A 9,979-nucleotide genomic window follows, 5' to 3' on the forward strand; every position below is an offset into this window, starting at 1 on the left:
ACATAGATAAAATGAAACTTGGAGGTTTATTTGCACGTATTAATCTAAATCGTTACATTATGCATGCGCATAATTGCACACTTTTAACATTTCTTTTCATATTTATTAAATATTTCTTACCATATAGTCTTGTCCTTTACTATTACAGGTACATTGTAGAAGAACAGATTTGTATGATGTAAATATGTGCTAGCGTTGCTTTATTTAAACTGATTTTGTGTCTGTTGTAAAATAGGTGTGTCTATACTTCCTCAAAGTCCTTACAACATTTTTTGAAATAGCACATAAGGAAGAACAATTGCAAGGTAGACAAAAAATAAATAAATAAAAAGAAAATAGCAATGCCAATCAGTTTAGTTTTTAATGGATGTTGTAAAGTTTGTCAATCACCAGCAAATCGTGATAATTTGTGAATTATGAAATTATAAATGTTTCAAGAGAAAACAATGATAGATTTGTTGCTTACGTGTCAGTATATGCTCTGTCTATAACAGGTGTCCAATTGTTTGATAACTTATTTGCCTCGTATTTTCATATTTGAAAGCTCAGTTTTTCGGGGTTTTTTTTTTGGTTTTTTTTTCTATTGTTTCTAAGTTTAGTTATAAAACTATTGTTATATGATAATTAAAAATTATGAATATAGTGGTACTTATATTCGTTATACACCAAAGTATGTCTTAAAAGTGCATAAGTTTTTTCTTTAATTGGAATTTATTTTTTTAGATATTAAATTGACAGTTGCTCTGTACATTGGTTTTATCCAACCATATTAATTGTGATATTGCCAAAAATATAAATAAAAAACAATTGTTTGTTTTTTTTTCACTTTTGTAGGTCAATAAGTTTTATGGACATTTGTGCGCTTTTTATCCCTTTAACTTTTGTTTAAAATAGGCATAAATTTACTGAAAATACCAAAGTTATGCAGAAGTGGACCCCTCGTGTCCACCTTTAGAACATAATTTTGGGTAATGCTAACATATTAAAAGAGGCTCCATTCTTTATTTCATACCTATTTATACTAGTAATTAATGATAAGTTTGGACACAAATTGATTTTTCAAAAACAAACTTTCTACCTTTTGTCATATTAAAAATTGAGATACTGGGTTCACTCCAAATATATGGCATGTTATAATTGTGTTTCCTACTTTAAACCATTTTAAAACTATACCACAGGTATAATCTGTTAGCAAATATTTTTGAAAAAAAATTGTAATCTGGGAAAAAACTTTCAGAGATTGACAATTAAAATTCGTCCTATGTGTCTATGGATTCAAAATCGAAAAATAATACGATACGATGTCAACCTCTCGCGCGGTTATAGCACGTTAACCTTTAATGCAAACGAAGAAGTAGATTTTAGACCTTTTTTGGCTTTTTGAAGTAACAAAGAGATATAGTAATATTTATTTTCGAGGGGCAACTAGTAATATTCTCAATATGCAAAATTTAAACATCATCGAGCTCTGGGCGTTTTCATTGAGATTTTGAACGTTACCTTGAACACCTCTTAGAACTTTGATATAATAAGAAAATAACACGAATTCAGTTTTCTGCATTTTGTTCTTATTTACTTTACATTAGTGAAATCGATGACATTTCATGATAATAAGTTTAATAAGCCAGTCATCTTAAAACATATCACAAAAATGTCGTTTACTCACCTGTGAATCATAAAATCGCATTATTACATTTGTTTCTTAAGCATTAAAAACTTTCGGAATTTAACGAAAGAAAAGAGTTCTACAAAAAAAACGTCATTTATTTTTGTAATATTTCTCAATTATGGGCATGCTCTAATGTTTATATTGATTCCGGCTACGAAATAAAATTCAAATTTGAAATAATATGACCTTCTGCCTCCGTTTCATTCACCGTTTACGTTTTATTTTTACGCACCAGATTAATGTTCATAAAAAAGTGAGTGTCAAATTTTTTTAGCATTCCTGACACATGTAGCACAGTACTATATCAGTTCAGGTTTATACCTGTACTGGACTAATACTATTCCGGATTTGCATATTACAGGGTCATCTGCACTTGCGGGTAGGTATTGATTGTGACGTCATGTTTTTGCGAGCGTAACGTCATACTTTTCGGAAAAAAATGACGTGAATTGCGCTCACAAAATAATGACGTAACAATTAATACCTGCCCGCAAGGGAGCTAACTCTGTAATATGCAAAGACGGAATAAGATACTGAGCTAGAACATTGATACACAGCCAGTGTTCTGCAAGTTTTCATCATTCATTTGAAGGAAAATCAAAACGAACAAACAGTAAATAAAATGTTATGATGACTGTAAATCATGTCACTCAAAATTGACGAAACTCGAAATATAAGTCTTTGTGACTTCGTACGTAAACAAATACAGCAGGAACACGATAACAAAATTATATCGAATCTTGTCCGATTGACAATTTGCTCTGTGACCAGCTGACATGCTAAGTTAAATAAAATCAATATTACGTCATGATGAGACGTAAAGGTTCAGTGTTGTTTTCTTACTCAATTTAGATATACGAAATAAATAATAATATCATGTGGTCTTAATAAGGATTTAAAATCTGATAAAATACAAAATTAAAAAAGGCTTAGTAAAATATTAGTTAGAAGTGTGTTGAAATCGTCAACAATTTTTTTCATCAATGCCTTACATATTCAGATCGACAAACATATCCCTAATGAATAAAATACGTTGAAGGAATGTGACTGAGTTCTTCTAAAAGTCAAAATTATGGTGGCTGATTACGGTCATGTCGTGTTGGGAGGACTGAAGTTGGTTACGAGTTCCTAGTGTCCGAGACCCGAGTTCGAAACTAGGAACTAGGAACTCGCAACCAACTTCAGCCCTCCCTCGTGTTGTTGCCTTGATGTCGTGTCTTCTTGTGTTATCGTGGTCGCAAATTGCGACAATTAGAAACTTCACAGATGAAATGACGTCTTGTCGCGACAGGGCGACAACACGAGATGACCGTAATCAGCTACCATACACCAATGACGGATATTAAACAAATATAATGGTAACAGGTATCACTATACTGTAGAAACTGAGACGGAGAGAGAGGTTATACTCAGATACATTCGTAACGTGTACCAAAATACATAGCGATGAAAGTCGATCAATGTATATGAAAGCCAAATTTCAATTCACAAATGATACACATCTGATTCACAACTAACAAGTGACATCATTATGTTAGGATTTAAATGGTTGCTAAGTTAGGATAGCAGTGAAAATAAAACGCGACTACAACAGAATAAAAAAATCCATCTTTCGGAAGAAAATTGCGTGTTGTAACGTTATTCGTTTCCGACAAAACGATCCAATTCCCTTGATCAATTAAAGTCTCCGACATACCATGGAATTAAATAACATCTATATGTTCGTCTAAAATATCCAAAAAAATAGCTTCAAGCTACTAAAACACGCTCTCTGCACGCGTGAACAGCCATCGACGTGCCTTGTTTGTTGGGGAACACCATGGCTGTTCTATCAGATTTAACTCCCCCCGCGGATACATTTGATGCTCGTATTATTGCTCTGCTGATAGCGTATCTTGGTTCAATACATGTATACTGCATTGATACAGCACAGAATGATACGCCAAAGTACACTTAATTTAGCTGCATCTTTCATCAATTATCTCGGTGGGTTTAAAATCAAAATTCAGCATTTGTTTTGCAAGCACGGAATCTGTCAATTTCACACTCGCCATGTAACAGCACATGGTTAGCTCCAACAGTACCCGTGATGGCTCATATCGAGGTTCAGACATTGGTTCTCTTTGATATCATTTAAATGGAGATACAAGTTGTCGATATTCGAATAATTAATTAAGTTCATTAAAGGTTACAACACTAGTCTGTAGTTTGTTTACTGAGAGATCACTGACTGCTTTGTGTTGACACTTACAAATTCATCCTGAAATGGCGTTACGTAAGGCTTCACTTGTCAATTGTATGCAGATATATTGTTACATTGAATCATAACCTCTTTGAGAGAAGTCAAAACACAATGAGATTTTGTACTTTTTAAGAAAAATATATTTTAATTCGAATAAAAAAAAGAAAATAAATTCAGTGAATATTTCTGGAACAAGCCTATATTGAAACCGCAAGGATGTGTTAACACACAGCCAGGAGCAATGTCCTTATTTTATTACATATATATCTGGTGTAAGTTTCATTCTCACGCGAGACACGGCCAGTGGTCGACGGACATCAACACTATCAGGGCAGACGCTTGGCCGCACAAACTCATTTCACGTGCAAGACATGTAATCTGGGTAATACATGGTACAGACTTGTGAGACAATGGAGAGTATGATTAGCGAAAACAAATGATAACAGGGTATACTTTATATACAAATTCTCGACCGATCATGACGATTGGTCAACTATGAATGTCAATCCGTGCTCGATTCGATTTCCAAATAATCCATGTGTTGTTTTAAACATCTTACTATCAGTTGTGACTTAACCGACTTTGAAGTCCGCTATTATTCTCACATTATCGTCCAATGATAACAGTATCTCCCGTAAAAACAGACGTTGGTTACATGTTATACTCGTCAAACTCTGCGTGTATTCTTTGTCTATAGAACCTCAAAACAAACCTAACCCAAAACTCTCCTAACCTCAAAACTCGCCTCACCCAAAATTCGCCTAACTCAAAACTCTCCTAACACAAAACTCTCCAACCTAACTTCACTTAACTCAAAACTCCCCTAACTCAACTCTCCAACCCAAATATATCCTAACTCAAAACTCTCCTAACCCAAACTTCCCCTAACCCCAAACTCTCCTAACCCAAAATTCCCCTAACCCAAAACTCTCCTAACCCAAAATTCCCCTAACCCAAAACTCTCCTAACCCAAAACTCCTCTAACCCAAAACTCTCTTAACCCAAATCTAATCTAACTCAAATCTAACCTAACCCCAAACTCTCTTAACCCCAAACTTACCTAACCCAAAATTCCCATAACCCAAAACTCTCCTAGCCCAAAACTCCTCTAACCCAAAACTCTCTTAACCCAAATCTAACCTAACCCCAAACTCTCCTAACCCCAAACTAACCTAACCCAAAACTCCCCTAACCCAAACCAACCCCGGGGTAAGAACCAAGAAATAAATTACTGAAACAAATCCTTGACATGGTGTTTGACCCGTCAGCCTGCCATTTGTTATGTTGAAGTTAAGACGACAGTGTATGTTATTGTAAATCTGAATGTTAAAGCAGTGTCGCTTCTCTATAATAGCCCGTAATAACATTATGTTTTCCTATAAACGTGTTCTTAATTTATTAGATTTGTCACTTCCAGAAAGTTAAGATAGGCTTTAGGTTCTAGCCATTCCAGGGTATTGAATGAGATGCTGTGATTATTAGTCGCCCACGTTCTATGATTATGTTATAGAATGGGGGAGGGGTTTCTGATTATCATATTTGTGTACCGTCGGTGGTACGTTACAGTAAGGTGGCACTATACAACTGTTTCAATATTTTAAGGCGACAAACGGATACCACATTCTTCCAAAACACACGTGCATTCTCTTTACGTAATTTTAACGACACAAACTGACTACATGCATCTGCTGAAAGAGAGACTAGAACATGCATCATCAAAACCAAGGACACATAAATAACTAATAGAGTTGATACTCAAAACAGTACTTACCACACACATCAAACGTATACTCATAACAGTACTTACAACACACACCAAACGTATACTCATAACAGTACTTACCACACACACCAAACATATACTCATAACAGTACTTACCACACACACCAAACGTATACTCATAACAGTACTTATTACAAACACCAAATGTATACTCATAACAGTACTTAACACACATCAAACGTATACTTATAACAGTACTTACCACACACATCAAATATATACTCATAACAGTACTTACCACAAACATCAAACGTATACTCATAACAGTACTTACCACACACACCAAACGTATACTCATAACAGTACTTAGCACACACATCAAACGTATACTCATAACAATATTTACCAAACACACCAAACATATACTCATAACAGTACTTACCACACACACCAAACGTATTCTCATAACAGTATTTACCACACACATCAAATTTATACTCATAATATACTTACCACACACATCAAACGTATACCCATAACAGTACTTACAACACACACCAAACGTATACTTATAACAATATTTACCAAACACACCAAACATATACTCATAACAGTACTTACCACACACACCAAACGTATTCTCATAACAGTATTTACCACACACATCAAATTTATACTCATAATATACTTACCACACACATCAAACGTATACTCATAACAGTACTTACAACACACACCAAACGTATACTCATAACAATACTTACCACACACACCAAACGTATACTCATAACATACTTACCACACACACACCAAACGTATACTCATACAGTACTTACCACACACACCAAACGTATACTCATAACAGTACTTACCACAGACACCAAACGTATACTCATAACAGTACCTACCACACACACCAAACGTATAATCATAACAATACTTACCACACACACCAAACGTTTACTCACAACAGTACTTACCACACACACCAAACGTAAATTCATAACCGTACTTACCACACACATCAAACGTATACTCATAACAATACTTAGCACACACATCAAACGTATACTCATAACAGTACTTATCACACACACCAAACGCATACTCATAACAGTACTTACTAGCACACACACCAAACATATACTCATAACAGTACTTACCACACACACCAAACGTATACTCATAACAGTACTTATTACAAAACATCAAACGTATACTCATAACAGTACTTACCACACACACCAAACGTATACTCATAACAATACTTACCACACACACCAAACGTATACTCATAACAGTACTTATCACACACACCAAACACATACTCATAACAGTACTTAGCACACACACCAAACGCATACTCATAACAGTACTTACCACATACACCAAACGTATACTCATAACAGTACTTACCACAAACACCAAACGTATACTCATAACAGTACTTACCACACACACCAAACGTATACTCATAACAGTGCTTACCACACACACAAACACCAAACGTACTTACTCACACCAACAGTACATTACCACACACACACCAAACGTATACTCATAACAGTACTTACCACACACACCAAACGTATACTCATAACAGTACTTACCACACACACCAAACGTATACTCATAACAGTACTTACCACACACATCCAAACGTATACTCATAACAGTACTTACCACACACACCAAACGTATACTCATAACAGTACTTACCACACACACCAAACGTATACTCATAACAGTACTTACCACACACACCAAACGTATACTCATAACAGTACTTACCACACACACCAAACGTATACTCATAACAGTACTTACCACACACACCAAACGTATACTCATAACAGTACTTACCACACACACCAAACGTATACTCATAACAGTACTTACCACACACACACCAAACGTATACTCATAACAGTACTTACACACACACCAAACGTATACTCATATTAGTACTTACCACACACACCAAACGTATACTCATATTAGTACTTACACACACACCAAACGTATACTCATAACAGTACTTACCACACACACCAAACGTATACTCATAACAGTACTTACCACACACACCAAACGTATACTCATAACAGTACTTACCACACACACCAAACGTATACTCATAACAGTACTTACCACACACACCAAACGTATACTCTCATAACAGTACTTACCACACACACCAAACGTATACTCATAACAGTACTTACCACACACACCAAACGTATACTCATAACAGTACTTACCCACACACACCAAACGTATACTCATAACAGTACTTACCACACACACCAAACGTATACTCATAACAGTACTTACCACACACACACCAAACGTATACTCATAACAGTACTTACCACACACACCAAACGTATACTCATAACAGTACTTACCACACACACCAAACGTATACTCATAACAGTACTTACCACACACACCAAACGTATACTCATAACAGTACTTACCACACACACCAAACGTATACTCATAACAGTACTTACCACACACACCAAACGTATACTCATAACAGTACTTACCACACACACCAAACGTATACTCATAACAGTACTTACCACACACACCAAACGTATACTCATAACAGTACTTACCACACACACCAAACGTATACTCATAACAGTACTTACCACACACACCAAACGTATACTCATAACAGTACTTACCACACACACCAAACGTATACTCATAACAGTACTTACCACACACACCAAACGTATACTCATAACAGTACTTACCACACACACCAAACGTATACTCATAACAGTACTTACCACACACACCAAACGTATACTCATAACAGTACTTACCACAAACACCAAACGTATACTCATAACAGTACTTACCACACACACCAAACGTATACTCATAACAGTACTTACCACAACACCAAACGTATACTCATAACAGTACTTACCACACACACCAAACGTATACTCATAACAGTACTTACCACACACACCAAACGTATACTCATAACAGTACTTACCACACACACCAAACGTATACTCATAACAGTACTTACCACACACACCAAACGTATACTCATAACAGTACTTACCACACACACCAAACGTATACTCATAACAGTACTTACACACACACAAAACGTATACTCATAACAGTACTTACCACACACACCAAACGTATACTCATAACAGTACTTACCACACACACACCAAACGTATACTCATATTAGTACTTACCACACACACCAAACGTATACTCATATTAGTACTTTACACACACACCAAACGTATACTATAACTCATAACATTACTTACCACACACACCAAACGTATACTCATAACAGTACTTACCACACACACCAAACGTATACTCATAACAGTACTTACCACACACACCAAACGTATACTCATAACAGTACTTACCACACACACCAAACGTATACTCATAACAGTACTTACCACACACACCAAACGTATACTCATAACAGTACTTACCACACACACCAAACGTATACTCATAACAGTACTTACCACACACACCAAACGTATACTCATAACAGTACTTACCACACACACCAAACGTATACTCATAACAGTACTTACCACACACACCAAACGTATACTCATAACAGTACTTACCACACACACCAAACGTATACTCATAACAGTACTTACCACACACACCACACACACCAAACGTATACTCATAACAGTACTTACCACACACACCAAACGTATACTCATAACAGTACTTACCACACACACCAAACGTATACTCATAACAGTACTTACCACACACATCAAACGTATACTCATAACAATAATGATCACATACAGCACCTATAAACAAATGAATTATCTCGGCAGTGAGAAACAAACTTTTGAAAACAATGTGAAAACTGCCGAAGACGCAATGTGATAATTTCTGATGAGTTTAAACCAGAAAAACACTTCATGTAAAATATACACATCATTAGCTGGATTGGAAACAGCTTTCAATATCATTGATGGAATCTCATAGTATTCTATTAGGTATATTGCGATTCCATCAACATAAAACATTCGTATTGAGGACGTGAGTGGAACATCTTAAAATCTAGAAAGATGTTTATTAACGCAGTTTTCTCGTGGAGCCGTGAGGTGTGTGACAATACCCTCGGGTAGGAAATATAAAAGGCTTTATTCGATCGTATCGCTTGGACGTAAAAAGCATATGTTCGATTCCACGATCACGTCTTTGTATTTACCTATCTTTATTTAAAGTATCAATCCATTTAAAGTTTATAATTATATGGAAGTCTTTGTTCGCCGGCTAATGTAATCTAAATGATACCTTCTCGCCTACT

The sequence above is a fragment of the Argopecten irradians genome, chromosome 2, assembly GCF_041381155.1.
Source record: "Argopecten irradians isolate NY chromosome 2, Ai_NY, whole genome shotgun sequence".
Classification (NCBI taxonomy): Eukaryota; Metazoa; Mollusca; class Bivalvia; order Pectinida; family Pectinidae; genus Argopecten; species Argopecten irradians.